General features: G+C 32.5%; 1 pseudogene; it reads left to right on the top strand.

Moving 5' to 3' along the window:
• The first annotated feature begins 17,512 nt into the window (after positions 1 to 17,512).
• LOC114075957 lies at positions 17,513 to 19,973 on the top strand (annotated as a pseudogene).
• The last annotated feature ends 1,070 nt before the right edge of the window (positions 19,974 to 21,043 follow it).

Here is a 21,043-nt window from a genome sequence, read left to right as displayed (position 1 = left end):
GTACTATGATTTTATTTGTTTAGAAGAAAAATGGTAGATTGAGATTGTGTATAGGTAACCGACATTTGAATAAAAATAGGTACCCCTTGCCTAGAGTAGATGATCTTTTTGATCAATTTCAAGGTGCAGCGGTCTTCACTAAGATTATTTAATATCTGGGTATCAACTATTGAATATTAGGCCTAAATATTAACCGAAGACGGCGTTTCCGACTAGTTATGGGAACTATGAATTTTTTGTTATGTCTTTTGGGTTAACCAATGCGTCTGCAACTTTCACGATCATGATGAATTGGATGTGTAAGACTTTCCTTTATTCCTTCATGATCCTTTTTATTGATGGTATTTTGGTGTATTCAAGAAATGAAGAAGAGAATGCAAACAATCTTCATATTGTTTTGGGCATTTTTTGAAAACAAATTCTACATGAAAAATTTTGCAAATGTGGAATCTTGTTGAAGTCGGTTGCATTTTTTGGGCATGTGGCATAAAAATAAAGGGGAAGGGTAGATCTCCAAAAGTTTTAAGCGATCGATAATCTGGTATGACCGATTTTGATGACGGAATTTCATTATCTGTTGTGATTCTTCACATTCTTGTTTGTGTGTTGTGTTGATGTAGTATAAGAACATTATATAATATGCCTCCCATCAATTAAAATTGCATGAGAGAAATTATCCCATCATGATATAGAGTTGATGGTGGTGGTATTTTCTCTTAATATCTCGTGAGATTAAATTTTTGGTGTTAAGTGTGAGGTATTTTTTGATCATCATAGTTTGCAACATGCATTCATTCAAAAGGATTTTAATAGAGACAGAGAAGATTGATAGAATTACTCAAGGATTCTTATGTGACCATTCAATATCAACTGGGTAAGGCAAATATTTTGGAAGACACTTTCAGTCGAAAAGAGATGACTATGGGTAGTTTAGCTTACTTGAGTGGAACCAAGCAATTTTTTGATGAGGAAATTCAGACCTTAGAGTCTAATTTCTTGGAGTCTGACATTTGTGAGAAAGTTGGGTTATTAGCTAGCATTGAAGCTAAGTCCATGTTCATAGAGGAAATCAAGAGCAAGCAATTTGAAGATAAAGATTTAAGGAGGATTAGCATAATGATTGTGGTAGGAAAGTCTCAAGGAACCCCTCTGGATGTGGATAGCTTGCTCGACTACAAATGTAGACTTGGTGTTCCATGAATGGAGGATTTGATTCCAACGTTGTTGGTAGAAGCTCATGGCTCGCGCTATTCTATTCATCCGGGTGTAACCAAGATGTAAAGAGATTTGAAGCAAGTTTATTGGTTGTCGGGTTTGAAGGGAGCTGTCACGGAGTTCATGGCAAAGTGTCAAAATTGTGAACAAGTAAAATATGAGCATCAAAGTCCTACAAGTGTACTCTAATGAATGCCCATTTTGGAATGCGAGTGGGAATGGATAGATATAGATTTTGTTGTTTTCTTCCCCAAATATCATAGGGATGTTTGATTCTATTTCGGTTGTGGTTGATAGATTGAATAAACGATCCCACTTTATTCCGATAAGGATAGATCAAAATTTTGTTCAATTGTCTAAGATTTATGTAAAGAAGATAGTGAGGTTGCATGGCATACACCCTTCCATCATCTCAGAACGTGGTACATTTTCACTTCCACGTTATGGTGGACGTTGCATGATAAATTGGGCATACACCTATATTTTTGTTCAACTTTCAATCTCATGACAGGTGGGAAATAAGAGAGGACTATTCAATTGTTGAATGAAATTTTGAGAGCTTGGGTGATTTAATTTAGTGGGCATTGGTATAAGTTCTTACCAGCTTGTAAGTTCACTTATAAGAATAGCTATCACATAACTATTCATATTGCACCATTTGAGGCATTACGTCAGACAGGATGTAGTCACCCATAGTTTAGTACGAGTCCAGAGATGTGAAAATTTTGGGGGTTAACTGAGTGAAAGATTCTCAAAATAGAGTAAGGAGAATTCAAGCCAAACTCCTCAATAATAAAGTACACAAAAGAAGTGCGCAGACCACAAGGTACGAGAGATGATATTTTAGGCGGGGCATTATGTCCTCCACAAGATATCACCCATGAAGAGAGTGATGAGATTATGTAAGAGGGGTACACTGAGTCTGTGATGTATTGGTCCCTTTGAGATTGTTGAACATGTAGGACTAGTGGCGTATATATTGGCGCTACCTCCTAATTTTTCTAGTTTACACCTCGTATTTAACGATTCTATGTTGATGAGATATCATAGTGATGGTGACTAAATGACTAAGTGGGACTCAATATTTTTGCACAAAGATCACTAATATGAGGAGGAACCATTCCTTATTCTTGATCGCGACGTTCGTAAGTTGAGGACCAAGGTGATTAAGTCCATGAATGTTCAATGGACTCATCGTCCACTTGAGAAATCTACTTGGGAGACCAAGAATACTATTTGAGGAAACTATCTATAATTGTTCATTGAATTAGGTACTACACTGTTCCCTTTTAGCCTAATTTCTGAAGTTTATCACTCGGTGACGAGTGATTGGTAAATTTGTATCTACTTTAACAACCGAATTTCTTTATTATAGAAATTCCAACAAGGGAAAGTCGAGCTCAAAAAAACTAATTCGTAGTATTAGGATTTTCCCAACCTTGTAACGATTTTGTGAAAATTAGAGTCATCGAGATGTAGGAATAACTGGTAGCAATTGGATGGAGACAATAGGTATTTGATTACATTTTCAATTATATAACTCGTAAAGGAATGCAGATTACTTTCCAAAATTGAATTTTAATCAATAGATCTCTAGTAATCAATCGTAGCGTTAATGGTATTTTCATAGCATAGTGCTTTAAGAGTTTGTTGTAAAATGGGGAAATTGAAAATCCCTTAGGACCTCACTTCATAGCGTATTAACGCTGCAGCAACGCAGGTACAACAAGATGGGTGCTACTGTAGCGGACAACCCGGATATTGATATTTATCATTTTTGAGATTTTTTAAGACGGAGTTGAAACGTTCTAAACGTGTTGCTATAGCGATGCCTCTATTGCGGTATAAGTTGTTTTTTTTGTAAATAAAACCCCTAGTTGGCCTTATTTGGCTCTTTTTAACTTTAGATCTAAGAATCAACCCTTAGGCGATTTCAACTCATTTTCCACTATTCATAAGGCTAAAGGCAAGCTTTTCACTATTCAATACGTAGAACTTTTTTGAATGGACCATAATTGATAGGAAAGGGTTTCTTAATAGAACTCATGGTGGAAACAATCATAGATTAGCTAGTTGGGGTCATGTGTTTGACCTAGGGTTCATGAATTTGTTTAAATTCAGGGAAATTTGTTATTTATTTATTGATTGTCCTGCATTGTTAATTTTTTGTAGACCATAAAAAAATTGAATGAGTCCAGAAATGGGAGTATTACGTGATGGTTGTGATTCTTTGATCGTGTGATGTATACTTGTTTTCTCGTCATTGTAATACATGTATATGTGTGCATGTTGAAATATTGATCATCGAGGTTGAAATAAATCATGACACAAATGTGTGATCATTATGTCTTATTGTGATGTGTGATTGGGATCGGATTGCCACGTTTTGATATCCTACCTTTGGATTGGATTGCCACATTCCGACATGCTAGAAGTTTGGGTTTGGGTTCCATGAGAGGAATAACTATGTGATTAAGTATGTAAAATTTGTTTTTGACTCTTTATGATGATATTTATTATGTTTATATGTATGCATAGTATTGTAATGTTACTTGACTTGTTACGTTTCACTATTGGGATAGTCGTGTCATTCTACCAATACATGGTGGATATGTAGTGATCCTGCACTTGGTCTTATTTTTGTTGAGTATGGGGCATCTTCACACGACTGTTGACGGACCTCCCTTAGGAAATCATTGGTCGCTTTGAGTTCACGGGTGACCCACTTCGTTTGGGCTGCCATGGAATTTTCATTATCTTTGTCTAACCTTTCTGGACATAGACTTTTGTATTAGATAGTTCAATAGAATTCTTTGTTAAGCTTTCTTGTCGTTCTTAGTTTTTGTACATTGACTTTAAGATTATAGGTTTATCTTCTGCACTGTAAGTTAGTTGTTAGACCTTTATTTAGTAATGAAACTAATTGATATATATAACTTTAATTTTAATTTCCTTTGTTTTAAATTTCTTTTTAGTTGGATGGTTGTAACGGTTCCGCTTCCGGGTTGTTTGTGTGGGTACGAATCACGATTGTTTGGGTCGTGAAAATTCTAGTGTATCCCTAAAATTTAATTGTTCTAACAATTTATTAATGTCTCTTTTATTATAATAATTTTAATGAGCTATGCTCATACACTTTTATGCTCTGTTTTCATAATGAGGGGAGAATATATTAGCCAAATGATCTCTATTGTACTCCATTACGCTATTGATATCGATCTCATACTATGAATTTATTATAACAAGCACTGAAGTATCAAAGTATTTTCGTAAGACCCAAAAAATGACTTAGGTGAAATTTATCCTAACATTTTGTTTATGATATAGGTTCCATAACATGTATATGATTTGTTAATGAGACAATGTATAAGAGATTAGGTGCATTGGATGTCAAACGTCAGGGGATGATGAAGATGTTCGACGACTAAGTAATCTATGTTCCTCATATGTGGTTTAAGTTTTTATGTGTTATTCATGAGGTTTTAAGGTCCCTAAATAAGTAATATGATTTATATAATCAGTGTTTAAAGTTTTGTGGAGTTTTGAGGTCAAATGTCAAAGAACGTTCATGACATTTGAAAGTGTTGTCTTGAAATGACCTTGTATGTCTAAGCATGATTCATCAAGTTTTACGTGTTTGTTTTGGGTAAAATTCATGTGAGATGTCCTAAACTCATATATGGTAATTTTTGGGTTGGAAACGTCCGGTCTTACATCGCAAAGGACAATCCAACAGTCCTTGAGAAAGGACCCAAAATAGGTGTCAAGGCTGCCCAAGACAGCCCAAACCACGGAGGCAGTCGACGCCAAGTGTGTCAATCGATGCCACATTTGTAGGGTATCGTCCATTGGGACTTATTCTCGGGAGGTAGGATCAATTTTGAGTCTCTCAACCAACTAACAGAAGGGCAGGACGGTCTGATTATGGACAAACAGTCCATCGACTGCTCAATCGTCGATGGGTCTGTGTTATGCGCAGGTCAACTGTACGATGAGGGATGAACTTGTAATTTCACTCCACTTCCAAATAAGAGTATTGTTGGTTCCTAAAGGGTATTTTAGTTACTTTACATTTGTATATAAGTCTTAAACACATTGAAAACTTCATTATTCTAAATCAAAACCCCAAATCCTTTAGAATTCTCTCTAGAACTCCATTGGAGTCAAAACTCAAGGAAGGGCTTGGTGTGATGAATTGAGTGGATATTCATCATACAAGTGAAGTATTATATTAATCAAGGTATGAATTTTGATCCTTGAAACTCTCTTCATCAACGAGCACAACTCTCAAGATGTCTTCAAAGTTGAATTATCCGATTTCATGATTCTAGCATGGGTTCTTGAATCAATTGTTTTTAAACATTAATTATGGATTAAATTGTTTTTGTATTGATGATTTTAACCCAAAATACATATGTACCCATTTATTGGATGAACCCTAGTTTCTGACTATATTATGAGTTACATGATATTTATCTAATGTTGATGAATTATGGTGTAAATTTCTATGGACTGCCTAATTATATAATCATAGTAATAAATTGATATGTAGATTGTATTTGATGTATTAATATTTAGTAATTCAACCTAGTTTCATGAATATAGATATAATTTAGTTCAATCGTTTGTAATGGCCATGGGTAAGGGCCTTGTGATATCGAATGTGTGTATTTGGCATTGAATTAAGGTATTGAAAATGGAGTGGTGGTAGGCTTCCCTATTTACTTTATTTTGATGTTAATTAAACTTCAATTATTTGTGAAGTGTATGGTCCACTTATGGTGGCGGTGTTATGTGCTTTACATTCAATTGACGTGGCCTTGTCGGCGTTATATTATGTATTATGATGATCATGGCCTTGTCGACACTATTTGAACTATTATGATGAATTAGGTAGTTTATTAATTGAATTATTATCATACCTACCTACATGCTAGTAATGTGAAAGTTTGATGTATATTAGGAGATCATGTTAGACTATGACTATGTGCTTGTATATGTAGTCTTAGAGATAAAACATGGTTGCTCCTATTTGATTGCATGAATCTATAATGGTTATATTTATGATCATGTGGAAGTGTATAGTATGAATTAAAGATTATATTTTTTATTGCTATGTGACTTAAAGAATGATATGCTATATGTGGTAAGGTGAAGAATGTTGTGTTTTGTTTGGTAGACTTGTGTCCCTTACTTGATATATGTATGAATGATATGGTAGTATGAGATGTCTTATGTATGTTGGATTAGTTCCCTCTTTTCATGTATGAATTAAAATTATGTGAGACCTTAGATGATGATAAAAAGGTCATGTACGTGGAACCTTAAAACTAGTGTTAAGGTTATGAATGTTGAAGTCGAGAGTCGTAAGGGTATCCTTCATGTAAAGGAATGGTGGACTTAGGGTTGACTGGCTGGAACGGAATCATATCATCCTTAGGGAATTCATAATAAGCTACTTTAGGTATCCCTAGTAGACCTCTTTGGTAGGGCAAATGTAATTGGGTTATGAACTACATACGGGACCTTTTCATGTAATCATATAATGTCAATTATTCTATGAGAACCAAGGCTAGCACTGATTGATTATGTTATGGGGAGTATCTCTACTTGAGAATGAGACTAAAGTACAATGTACCTCTACTTGAGAATGAGACTAGAGTGCATAAAAGCCCTTCAAATTCCTTAACCATGTGCCTATATGGGATGTCTCCTAATTCTACCATTGGAAAGTAGAACACCCTCATCGGAGTAGGTCAGAACTTCGAATTCCATGTCTAGCTATCATGGACTTTGTCTGTTATTGCCTATTCTCATCATGTGGAACACTTACTAGCATTAGAGAAGTTCTATGAATTATAGGTGGTGGTATGGGACGCTATCTAGATATTGAACAATAAGCTTTGAAGGTGTTAGTTAGAGTCTGTAGGTCTTATCCAAGACCATTACTTGAATATCCTTTATGTGATAAATGTCTCTTAATAAACTAAAGAACTAATGACTTATGTCACGAAGCATTTAAATGAATGAGTATCGAAACTAAAGTGACTTAATAAATCCTTAGCTAAAGTGTGAAGAGGGAATACAACATGATCTCTTCGTATCTTATCTTTGGAAATCTTCAGAATGACTCTAGTTAGAGAAATGGTTGAATTTGAGGATATTATCTTTGCGTTAGGTACTCTTAAGGATTACTTAGGTAATTTTAAGAGGTCAATATTGGATGTTATCTTCTTTATTTACTTAAGTAGGTCCTTTGATATCCTTGTGAAGGAAAATGTCATGTCAACTTTATGTTGATGTGTTTAATGTCTTGTAATTGTGTAGTTGTCTTATAATAAGTTTCCTCGAGGGTCATTTAGGTATGCTTAGGGAGGGTGTATATGCGGTCTCTCTTTGTGTTGCTTAAGTGTGTCTTAGGATAGGTTTTAGTGAGAAGACTACATGTAATAAAATGTCTAAATGGTGGATAAACCACTTCACTGTTACTGTGAAGCAATTAACTTTACATTGAAAGTAGCTTAGTGTAAAGTGAGCTTGAAAATGTGAATAATTGGATAAATGTTATCTTATGTGTTTCTAAGTTGATAAAGGTTGTTCTTATTATTATAATGTAATTTTTAAATGAAAATATGCATATTTAAAATAAATGTCCATTTTCATGATTTTGATGCATAATGCTATACTTAGTACATGTGGTTGTACTAATCCATGCTTTTATCTATCTTTATAGTTCTTGGTAGGTGAGGAGCTTTCGGGAAGTGAAGACTTGGACCTTAGCATCGTTCAAGAGAAGTTGAAGTTTGTCCTCATTTTCCTCGAGGAAATATATGTCTTTTATGTTTTTTTAAAGTATTGTAATAAACTAAGTATTTCTACTTTCGTAGTGTGTATGGGTTGTCCCAAGTATTCTTATGTCTTGAGATGATGACATTGAGACTTAGTGTAACAACCCTAAAAAAATTGATATGCTAAGTAATGCTTCATGTGTCTAGAATGTCTACAATTAGACCAGGTTCACACAGATTGATGCGCGTAGAACCAGACATCTAAATCCTTGCGACGTCCAAGACAACTAACTTGGGGAGTTATTTAAGCTAGGAAAGGTTGGGTCCAGCCATGTAGGGCTCTCGAATATGAAGATTTACTCGGATGAGTCTTTAGTGGACTTAAAAAGGGGAAATCTTAAGTTTGGAGGGTCTAGGGGTAAAATTGTCTTTATCCAGGCTAAGGGTAGTATCTTAATTTCCCTAAATATATAATTAATTATTTAATTAATTAGGTGGAGTGGTATTTTTGGGAGAAAAGGCCAAAATTTCCCTTTTAGCAAAATCTTGCTCAACCTGGTTTCGAACCTAGGTGGGTGCAATGAATTAATTGAATTAATTAATATTTAATAGTTGATTTAAGAAAAAGGAAAATAAGATTTTTGTAGGTTTGAAAGAGTCCTAGTTTACTACCACCTAATCCTAAACTACCTTTCACGTTTTAACTCTCTCTCTCACATCAATATCTCTCTTTTCTTTTTACGTTCTCTCTGCCTAAACACAAGAACTTATTCGCAACAAAAAGTTCTTCACACTTGAAGAAATTTCAATTTAAAAACATATACAAAACATTACAAAAACGTTAGGAAAAGAGATGGATTTTCCGTCGAGTTGGTGTTGACGCTCTCGGACTTGGATGTGATTTTAGAGAGGTTTGGGCTGCATGTTCAAGGTTTGATTGTCAAAATAAGGTATGGGTTTTCTTATTCTTGGTCCCTTTCCCAATATACCCTTAGGACTAAGATGAATCTATTCCGAAAACTAGGGTTGTACCCCGTTGCATGTCCCTGTCACTAGCTCCAATTGATTTGTTGGTTGGGTATGTTTGCTGGTAGAAATTAGGGTTGTAATGTGTTTTCGTGATGTTTACGTTCATGTATGTGCGTTCAGAGTTATGTTAATATTAAGCATGTTGTCTGAAACTATGTGTTTATGTGTGTGCAATGTGTAGCCGTCACATATACTCTTGGTTTGAAGTTCGAAAATGACATGTTATGGTTGTATTCTTTCGTGCAAAAACATGTATAAATCGTGATGTTCATATGAATTATAATGTGGCTGATTTGAATGGAAACTAATTCACTAAATGAATCTATGAAAATGCACCTAAAGATATACTAAATGATCCATGAATTACCCTAAAAATGAACGTGTAAACGTTGATGAAAATGAGCTGAAAAACATACATAATTTCCAGCATCTTGTTGATGAGTTTGGCATAGACAAGTGGTGTATCATGCTATGTAAAATAAATTAAAATAATTGAGGTTACTGAGAATTGAACTCCTGACCTCACCATGCAAAAAATCTTAGAAATAAAGTGATGGAAAAAGAATGTGGCATGTGGGATTCAAACCCGTATGCCTTGACCAAAACAAGAAAAAGATAATGAAAAATAAAAATTAGAGGTGTGAGGTTCGAACCCACAACCTCTCAGTAAGGCTTAAGGAAGAATTAAAAGAAAAATAAAAGTTGAGGACTGTGGGAATCTAACCCACAACATCTCGTCTGAATAAAGGAAATTAAACAGAAAAATAATGTGGGGTTATGGGGGGTCGATCCCACACTCTCTTAGTCAAACGAAAATTGTTTAAGTAAAAAGAGAATAAAATAAAGTGAGGTTTTGGGGGTTCGATCGCACATCATCTTGGTCCCAAACGAACAAAAAATAATGATATTAAGGGAAAATGAAGAGAAGGAGTTGGGGCTCGATCTTGGGACTCCAAGCCGAGTGGATCAAACTAAAATAAATAAAAATGTATGTGTTTTCCAAGGGATTCAAAATTGGGTTTCCTTGACCAATTTCCGTATTGATACATAAGTCATACATGAATAAATGTTAAAAATAATGCTTCGTACGTGGATCAAAATCGATGATCTTGTATTACATACAAGATGCATAAGACTTGTATCACAAAATCATAGGACGATACGAATCACTTAAGCGAACTATGAATGAAGCCTCATGGCTTGTACGTATAGACCCATAAGTATAGCATACGTTTAAAAGTAAGTGAACGTAAGATGTATGTAATAAAAAGATGTAACCGTAGAAGGGTTAAGTAAGATTGTGAAACACACTAAATGGCCAAGTGCATTGGCATATGATGAAATGAACATTCACGAAAAAGGGGTGAGTAATTATGAAATGCTACATTGCTAAACTTAATTAATGTGGTTACAGCATGATAAGATTCTAATGTGAAAGATGAGAGAAATCTCAAATGAGCCTAAGTAAATGTTACCAAAAGGTACTCACCTGTGAGAGTGTAAAGTGAATGAAGAGACTAGTCTCTATGAAACTCTAACGAATGTATTGAGATTAATATATACTTAATACTGATGATGAGATTAGAAATCACATAATGAGCAATGATGTCCTCATATTAGAAGCCAGCTTCCATTACGTATGAGTTAAATGAAATGGAACTTTATACTGAGCATCGATAGGCTAATTATGAGCGGTGATTCCTTCTTTTGGGAAGGTAGGAGGTTCATGTAAATTTCATGAGATGAGACTGTCCGGCATGACGGGTATGACTTCTTACATCTCCTAGTCTTTGAACCTATACTGCCAATATAGGGATCTAGCAGGGTTCAATTTCCTATATATGCTAGCATGTCTTAGTTCACCTTCACTAGTGATTCTACATCTTTTCGGTGTGGGGATGACACACTGGATTTCATGATGCTCACACGATCTATGTCGGTTAAGGTTATAGTTCTTAATGAGAGAATGAGGCCAGCCTCAAATGATGCACACAGTGAAATGAACGATACAAAAGGTTTTATGATAGGATAATTAACAGGTGACCTAGATTCAAGTAATGAAACTAGGTTACTCTTGATCATTGCACAGCAAATCCGATGAGAGTCTTAAAACTACATCCTAGGTATGACTAGTGGTTGCCCTAGAATATGAATGAATGAAATGAAGTACGTATGAATGAATGAAGCAGACTCTGTGTTTGCTAACGAAGGCTCCCTAGTTGAGGTCCCATATGTTGAGGCCTCATTTTGGGATGTCGTAATGTCAAGTCCATGATTCCAAGGTCTCATGGCATATGATCGGATGATATGAAATATGTTATGAGTTATATGCAATATGTTATGTGCTATATGTAATATGTTATGTGCTGTGTGAAATATCATACGTATGATGATGCATGGTACTCTCATGGCATGACTTTCTAAAATCCAAGTTGGCATGTCCACTGACTTTCCTAATCCAAATCAGGCTAGCCCACTAACTGGACTTTCCATAAATAATATTTTTGGGAAAGAGCTATTCTTACTCATGCATGTCCATGGTTTGTGCTTGCATATACCAATACTGAGTACAAGTGTGTATTAATCCCATACAACATCTACTTTAAGGTGCAGGAAGAGGTGGAAATTAAAGTTTACAGTACGACGCTGTAGCTATCTCGACATGGAGCTTTCATTCGGATTTTGTAGGCCCTAATGCTTTCGAGGATGTCCATTGTTATTTTCTAGCTTAGATGTAGTCTTTATCTAGTGTAGCATGTTCCGTTTGTGTTTCATTTCCCCTTCCATTTCAAACATTCTATTGGTGTCGTTTGGCAAAAATACGTTTAGTAAATTATGAACTATTTCTTTTATTTGATGATCTTAATATTATATGGTTGATTGTGAAAGTTTATGAGTTTAAGTAGAATGAATTTCATGAATTTTAAAGTAGCAAAAAGTTCAAATTTTCCGCAAAAATTAACCTATATAATGTAACAATGGCGTATGTAGGCTAGTCTGCGACCTCTAAGAGGTCAGCGACGCCGATCTCGTCTGGGGTCTGGATTCCGGTCGTGACACTTAGTATTTCCTATGACTTTCTATGAAAGAGATTTTTAAAGATTATCATATGTTTTTGTGAAAAGTTTTAATCCGCACTACTTTTCATTATGTTTATGTGAAGAATGATATGTAAGGGCTCGTAAAAGACCTCTGAGAGGTCAAGTATGCCGGTTGCAATCCGAGATTTCCCCTAACTTCTAGAGTGTCTGTAAAAACCGTATAAATGACTATTTTAACTAATGTTTAACGTATCTAGAATGCCTATATTAGATATAGTTCACACGGATTGATGTGCGTAGAACCAGACCTCTGAACCCTTGCGACAACAAAACCAACTAACTTGGGTAGTTAGTTGAGCTAGAAAAGGTTGGGTACAACCATGTAGGGCTCCCGAATATAAAGATTTACTCGGATGAGTCTTTACCATACTTAAAAATGGGAAATCTTATGTTTGGAGTGTCTAGGGGTAAAATGGCCTTTTTAGGCTAAGGGTACTATTGTAATTATCCTAAATATGTAATTAATTAATTAATTAATTAATAAGGTGGTGGGGCATTTTGGGTAGAAAGGGCCGAAATTGCCCATTGTGAAAAATCTTGCTTCACCTGGGTTCGAACCTAGTTAGGAGAAATGATTTTACTTGATTATTTAAATGCTAATAAGAAAAAGGAAAATTAGATATTTATTTTAATTGATTAATTAATGGGCGGTTTGGGTCGGGTCATTTTTACGTCAAATTTGAATTGGTTAAAATGTCCAATAAGTGCAGGGGTATTTTCATAATATAAAAATAACACTTCACACATATTTAAGATGATAAATATGAAGTTATAAACATACTTTTTAAAAATAAACTACTTATAGCATATTATTATCGATTTATAGCATATCAAGAAAAAATATATTAAAAAAATTTCTCATTAATTATTTAAATAATAATTAATTTATTTAAATAATTACCTTTATTATTTAGTTACCTTTTTTAAACCAAACAATTTAATTACATTAATTTTTTAAGTTACCTTTTTTAAACCAAACTATTTGATTACATTATTTTTTTAAGTTTCCTTTTTTAAACCAAACTCTTTAATTATTATTAATTAAATTAAACATTATATAGTTACCTTTTTAAAAACAATTACAAAATAATAGGGATTTGATTACACCATAATAACTACGCACCACTATCTAAACCAATAACAATTTTTTAATCGGAACCGCCACACGCAATATGTAATAAAATAAAAATAATTCATCTTCCCCAAATGTATTTTTCTTCACCAAATCTTCCCTAAATTCATTCACGCCTATAATCATCAAAATATTCACCCACATCGCCGCACGCCTAACATTCTTCTTCACCGAATCTCCTGTTTTTGTCCAAAATCTTCCACATTTACACTCACACATCAATTCATCTCCAAAACAAAACCTTCATACTTAGCATCTGTACAATGTCAAAGAGAGGTAATGAAACTCCACGTAAAAGTAAAAGATTGAACGATCAATTAAGATCTGAAGACTTTCATGCTCCATCTTTCAACATTTTGTCACAAACTCAAACTCAAACATCAACTGCAAAAGAGAAGTGTAGGTCAGAAAAATCAAAAATGAAAAAAAAAAGGCAAAGGAAATCAAGAAGAAGAGAAAAGGAAAATGTCACGACCCAAAACCGGGCCGCGACTGACACCCACACTTACCCTCCTATGTGAGCGAACCAACCAATCTAAACCTTAACATTTCAATTTAATATCAACAGAAAGTAATGCGGAAGACTTAAACTCATTAATAAAAAGACAATTCAATAACTTCTAAAATTCAACATCTATTNAAAACCGAGCCGCGACTGGCACCCACACTTACCCTCCTATGTGAGCGAACCAACCAATCTAAACCTTAACATTTCAATTTAATATCAACAGAAAGTAATGCGGAAGACTTAAACTCATTAATAAAAAGACAATTCAATAACTTCTAAAATTCAACATCTATTATTCCCCAAAATCTGGAAGTCATCACCACAAGAACATCTATCCTCAAATTACTAAAGCTAAGAGTATCTAAGAAACTAAAAATAAATAACAGCTAGTCTATGCCAGAACTTCAAGGCATCAAGACATGAAGAAGAAGATCCAGTCAAAGCTAGAAGCATTAGCTCACCCTGAAATCTGATGTGATGAAGACTGGCTAGAGTTGCGGTTGAGTTGAAGACGATGGCACGTTTGCTGCACTCCACAATTAACAAAGAAAAACAAATACAAGTAGGGGTCAGTACAAAACACAAGTGCTGAGTAGGTATCATCGACCAACTCAAAATAGAAAACAGTATATATCAGATAATAACATAAAACCAACCAAATACTTAACAGGTGATAGCAACACGCATAAGAATCATTTGTAACAACACCAATCACATCTATGAGGACTCAAGCCTCCACACTATACTCATTTGGGAATTAGTTCTTTAGATTGAGTAAATTAGCATATTTCAAGATTCATTCTCTGNCTAATTATATAATCATTCCTAAAGTTCAAATCTAGGGATAAATCTTAATTCCTCCAATTAGCATAACTTTAAAGAAATTTAAATAATTCAATACACCTAATATTTAGTTAGGTCTCTCATTATATTCAATCTTGATTTTTATTAAAGTAACTATAGCAACAAAATAAGATAAGAAACCCTAAATAATCCGTAAAGTTACGAGCAAAACTTGGATCGAATAAACCTAAGAAAATAAACTGAAGCAATCATATATTCCTACCCCTAACACAACCTGTAACCACTAAAGATCATCCCCCACTTACTCCTCATTGTTCATTAATTACCCTCCTACAAACATAATCCATAATCATAAGTTTTCCAACATAGAGATACAATTAGTAATGTAGTTTCTAAGAGCCAAAACTTTCAACTATTCCTAACCGACAATATAAATGATAATTGTTAACTACCTGTGAATACAACATATACCTAGGATGCCACTATATTCTTTATGCATCTTCTAAATGACATGTGTTTGCTTATTAAAGATAAGGATGAACAACTTTAACTTCAAGAAATATACTTAAGGATGTATGAATTTTGGATTATATGCTTTTTGTTTATTTTAAATTGATACATGGCCAGAAGGTTAACAATACAACTACATATATACACCATTATATTCAACCAACAGTTTTGGCAAAAGAGTAATCTCCTAATGACTTTTAAGATAATATTCCTAATCCTTGAAACCATCTCGCTGTAAATTAACAAGTTAATGGCAGTAAACATTGTCTTCAATACAACGCCATCATCTAACCGTAATTCCAAACCAACCTTAATTACATAATCAATGTAATAAACTAAGACACAATCAATACCAGAATATATTCAATACCATCGAATATTACCTGGCTTGCCGGTTCTTGTAGACGCCGCCGATGAAGAATTCGCTAGGTTAGTTTTTCCTTCTTTTCCCTTTTCAGATTATATATTTCCCAACATTCTTATATAACTAATTATAACCATGGTAAAAGTGACCCATTACTAAATTTAAATGTTATTTTCTTTACCCACCAACTAAATAAGTTATTAAAGCTACCCCATTATTTCTATAATTGTAGTTATGAATGGTCCAAAATACCTATTTAAATTATATTGAAATAGTATATTATGAAATAAAAAGCTCTAATATTTAAAACTTCTAAATGAGTCGTTACAGAAAAGAAAAACAAACCGTCTGTGAATCTGAGAAAGAGGCAAAGGAAAGAGGGAAGAAGTGAAAAGGAAAACAAATTCAATACTCATCATATTCTGAATCTGATTTTGTTGATGAGTAGATAAATTCAAAATCAAAAAAAGCAAGAGGTACTGAAATCGATAGTTCATAGATACAAGCAACAAATAAACCAATTTGTTTTTTAAAGGTTAGTAAAAGTTTTTTGAAATTTAAATTAAAATCATCTGTTTAATTTTATTTTAATTTTAGATTTTAATTGCCAGTAGTATAGTACATGATTTCTGTTGTGTTATTTGTGTATGAAATAATTAATATATTTTTTTATTATTGGAGTGTATGAAATAATGTATTAAGTTTGTGTGATATGTGTATGAAATGCTATATTGTTTTATTACACTATCAATGTATGAATAATGTATCAATGTTATATGTTATATATTTTTTACTATTACTATACATAATAACACTAAATAGTTTATGGTTTGATATTTGCGTATTTAGTTTTGAATGAATTGTGTATGAATTAATATATTAAGTTTTTATGCTATGTGTAAGAAATGCTATATTTGTTTTATAACATTATCAATGTATGAATAATATATCACTGTTGTATGTTGTATATTTTTTTCTATTACCATACATATTAAAACTAAATAGATTATGCTCTGTTTTTTGTGTTTTAATTTTGAATGAGTTGTGTATGAAATTATGTACATTTTTTGTATTATTTATGTATGAGTTGAATTGAATGTTCATTCAATATAGAAGTTTTTTTATGATTGTATATATATAGTATGATGAACGTATTAATTTAATTTTAACGATTTTTTAGGAGAGGAAGATACAAACACATTTGTCTTCATGCATTAACATTAATGTGTTTGCGGATCTGTTGATCTTTGTAGGTCAAGAGAAGTTTCAACAATTCTTACAAGAAACACCGTTTGGATTTTTTTATAATTTGCATAAAATAAAAATCGAATGTCAATTGTTAAGACACATATTTGTTCTTGGGAATGAAAATGTTAGGGATGACATGTGTGTTATAACTGTAAATGGTAAAGAGTTACATTTTGGGTTAAAAGAGTTTGTTGCTATAACCGGTCTGAAATATGGACCTGTTTCTGATTTGGTATTTGACCCATCAGTTCCAAACAGACATATTGCTGAAAATTTTGGGGATTTTAATAAAGTACCCAAGTCAAATTTTTATCATAAGTTTAAATTGGAAAATTTTTTGAAAGAAGATGACCGTTTAAAAATCGGGATCTTGTATTTATTTCCTCTTTTCTGACTACATCAGACCCTTCAAAAACAACAATTCCAAAATTGTATTTTGATTTGGTCGAGTCTGGACAGTATGCCACATTCCCTTGGGCAAATGAGTGTTTTAATTGAACAATCAAAGCATGCAGTCAAAAATTTTAAAAAAATTCATCGTCATTCAAATTCAACCAGTTCCACATAGCATTGCAGATATGGTTTTATGAGTGTTGTCATCCATTTGACAACACAATTGCTATACGTGCTTCAAATCGCACACCGCGAATCCTGAAATGGAAAACACCTAAGGACGTCATTTATTTGATGATTTGAAGAAAACAATTTTGAGAACAAATGGAATTCAGGTATTTTTCAGAGAATGTTATTAGATTTATTATAAATCAATATACATTCTAGTTTTTTTATTTGCTGCAGCAAAAATTTAGAAATATGGTTTTTTCTTAAGAAGAGTTAGATCTCATGGACGAAACCATTTTACATCAGTCCAGCAGCCACCATGATTCGGAAGATCACAGATCATCGGAAAATCGTGGCGTTGATAGTGAACATAAAGATGAAGCACTGAAAGCTGAGACTGCAGAGGTACAAGTACAAATTTCAAATTAAAATAATTTTTTTAAAATTACAATATACATATCAAAAACTTATTTTTTTAATTAACAGGTTAAGGCAGTGTTGAAAGAACTCAAATTCACTGTAAGTTTCAATACATTTTTGAAGAAGTAATATAATTACTTTATAATTTATTTTATTTTTAATGTTTTTTTTGTAAAACGATAAGGTTGACAAGAACATGGCTGATATCAAGAGTTACGTCGATAACTCGACAAAACTGATAATTGAAAAGATTTGATTGTCAAGAGGAGAACAAATACCAGAAGAACAACCAGAGGTATAAATATATGTATATTTTGTGTATGAATATTTTTTGATAACTATATAAATTGATGTTTTTATACTAGTTGTTTATTTATTTATTATCACTGTTTTCACTTTTAAATGAACAACATAAAAACACATCATATATATTTGAATTATGTATATATATATTGTATCTAATATGTATTAATTGGGTATATATTCATCAATTATGTATAAATGTTTTGTATTAATCATGTATGAAATTTGTATTTGAAAATATGTATGATTAATGAAAAAAAGATGTATTAAACATATATGCAAGTTTTTTGATTTGAAATCTATTAATTTATTTCTTACAAATAATTCGTAATACATTAATATCTGAAAATATTCATATTATCTGAAATTTATTTTTCGGACAACGCCAATCAACATGCTGCACAATCTGATAAAGATCCAACAGCTATGCCAACAGTTTCAATTGAAGAACACGTCCAAATGTCAAACACAGCTGGTACGATATATTCATTATTATCATATATATGTAAATTTAAAAAATTATTTTTATATAACTATTTTTTTATGTACATGAAGCTCAAAAGTCAACTAATGGATGTTTCAACGTTGATGTACCTACAATGTCAATATCAAAACCACCAACATTGGACGATTATCCTGATTTTACTATGACACAAATCATCGCAATTGATCCAATTCTTAATTCTACCACAACTCCAATTGTGCAAACAGGACATAAGAATCTAGGGAAATACGATTCTTCTCCTTATATCAGAATGTCGGATGGGGAAAGCAATTCAAATATAGTACCTATATCCTTTCCAATCAAATATCCATTCCAAAATCACAATGGTTTTGGTGTTCTAGATAACATGATTGAGGAGTTCAATAAATGGTTTTTTAAATATGTGTCAAGCAGGCGTGACAGGTATAAATGCTGATGAACAAAATAATTTTATTTAATTTCACAAATCAATAATTGGTATAGTACTTATTTAAATATATACAGGAAAGTAGCATATTCCAAGGTTATAAATACATTTCATCCTCAAATGGACTTTGGCGTTGTCAAAATCGCAGAAAAGGAGTTTTTCCACATAATAAGTCAACCGGGCAGACCTTGGGAGGACGGGGTAAGACATACTTTGACTTACTTTTTCTAATTTGGATTTCCAGTGATATACATATGATTATTGTTTTGTATGAATTATGTGTGAATTGTGTATGAAACATCTGGATATATTTGTAATGTATACATTGTGTATGAGGTATCAACTGTGTTATATTTTTTATGTTTTTTTGAAACAACATATTAATAGAATAATGTATTATATCCAAAAGAAGACAAAATACTCTCAGACAGTCACATCTTACAGTACTGTTGATTGTTGGTTTATGGCGTGGATTGATAACATTGAGAAACAATGGAGACAGCCAGAATGTGACATGAGATGCATTTCACCGGACCATGATGTTGGACAGTGCATTAGAGAATTTAAGATGCTTGCTAACATTCCTTGGATTAGGGTTGACGAAGTAATCATCCCAGTCAACATGAGCGACAAATTCGATTTGTTCCTTTTTTTATTCCGGATAAAACATAGATGTCTATATGTCTATTATTCGATGATGGGATGATCTGTTCACTCCAGAAAAGTTAAAGAAGATGTTGATAAACTTGCAACCATGATTCCATTATTTCTGACGAGCACAGGATTTTATGGCAAAAGGCTTGATTTGTATGCGAATAATCTCCCTGATTATCAACAGAAGTCTCATTCCGAACCTCTCAGTATCAAGCATGTGACGGATGTTCCTCAACAAGAAGACTGTTCCAAGTATGTATACTTGTTATATTATATTTTCTTCATCTTAAATTACATTGCTTTATAGTCATTCTAATTTTTTTGTAATTTTAATTTTTTGTAGTGATTGTGGTCTATACACATCTCTCTTTGCCGAATACATGAGCAATGGTGTTTTTGATGTATCTCATATTGATATAAATTAAAAATATCATCGTCAAAGATATGGTACATTACTTTGGCATCATGCAAAATCAAAGAATGATGAAGGCGCAATAAGTGAAAGTGAAGTTACGGAAACAGTTGCTACCAAGAAGGGTGGCCCTCAAACTCATAAAGAACAAGTTATGCACACCACCAATTATCCTTCTCAAAAATTCCGTATAGGAATTAGAAATCTTCATGGCACACTGTACATTTTTTTGAATGACATGTTTTTTTAACTTATGAACTATTTATGTAATTTCCTAGTGTTTTATTATTAATACTGATTGTTTTATATAAATTATCAATGAATCTTAACAATTATTAAATGTGTCTCACTTTTGTATAAATTTTGAACGCAACATGCAAATATAGGAACACTGTATGAATCATGTATGGACATTATATGAATTATCAATATCATATTATAATTTGATACGTAGAACATAAACAAATGTTATATATATACTATATTTTATGAAATTTGTATAAATGAAAGTCTGCTTCACCATATATTTATAATTATTAAATGTGTATGATCTTTGTATAAATTGCACTTTACAATATGTAATGTTAATTTTTTATATGCATAATGTATGAAAATTATATGAAATAGTACTGCCATATGATTCAATATGACAATATGATTAAATATATAATTATACCTTAGTAGATGTGTATGACTTTTGCATAAATTCCTCATTCAATACACATTAAAAAAAATTTGTATGAATATTGTATGAAGATTTATATGACTTATTAATGATATTTTTTACTTTCATATACAAAACAAAAACAAATGTTACTTATATTTCTTGTATGAATACTGTATGAAAATTGTATGAATTATATCATATTATACTTTTGATATGTAGAACATAAATAAACATTATTTTATATGCAATATTGCTTGTATAAATGCGTATAAATTTTGTATATAGTCCTCATTCAATATGCAATAAATGTATGCATACTATATGAAGATTATATGACTTATTAATGGTATATTATACTTTCATATTGAAAAAAGAAACAAATAATATATATGAACATTTGTATATACAATGTATGA

The sequence above is a fragment of the Solanum pennellii genome, chromosome 2 (genome assembly GCF_001406875.1).
Source record: "Solanum pennellii chromosome 2, SPENNV200".
Lineage (NCBI taxonomy): Eukaryota > Viridiplantae > Streptophyta > Magnoliopsida > Solanales > Solanaceae > Solanum > Solanum pennellii.
This window is presented reverse-complemented; position numbering and strand designations above follow the sequence as displayed.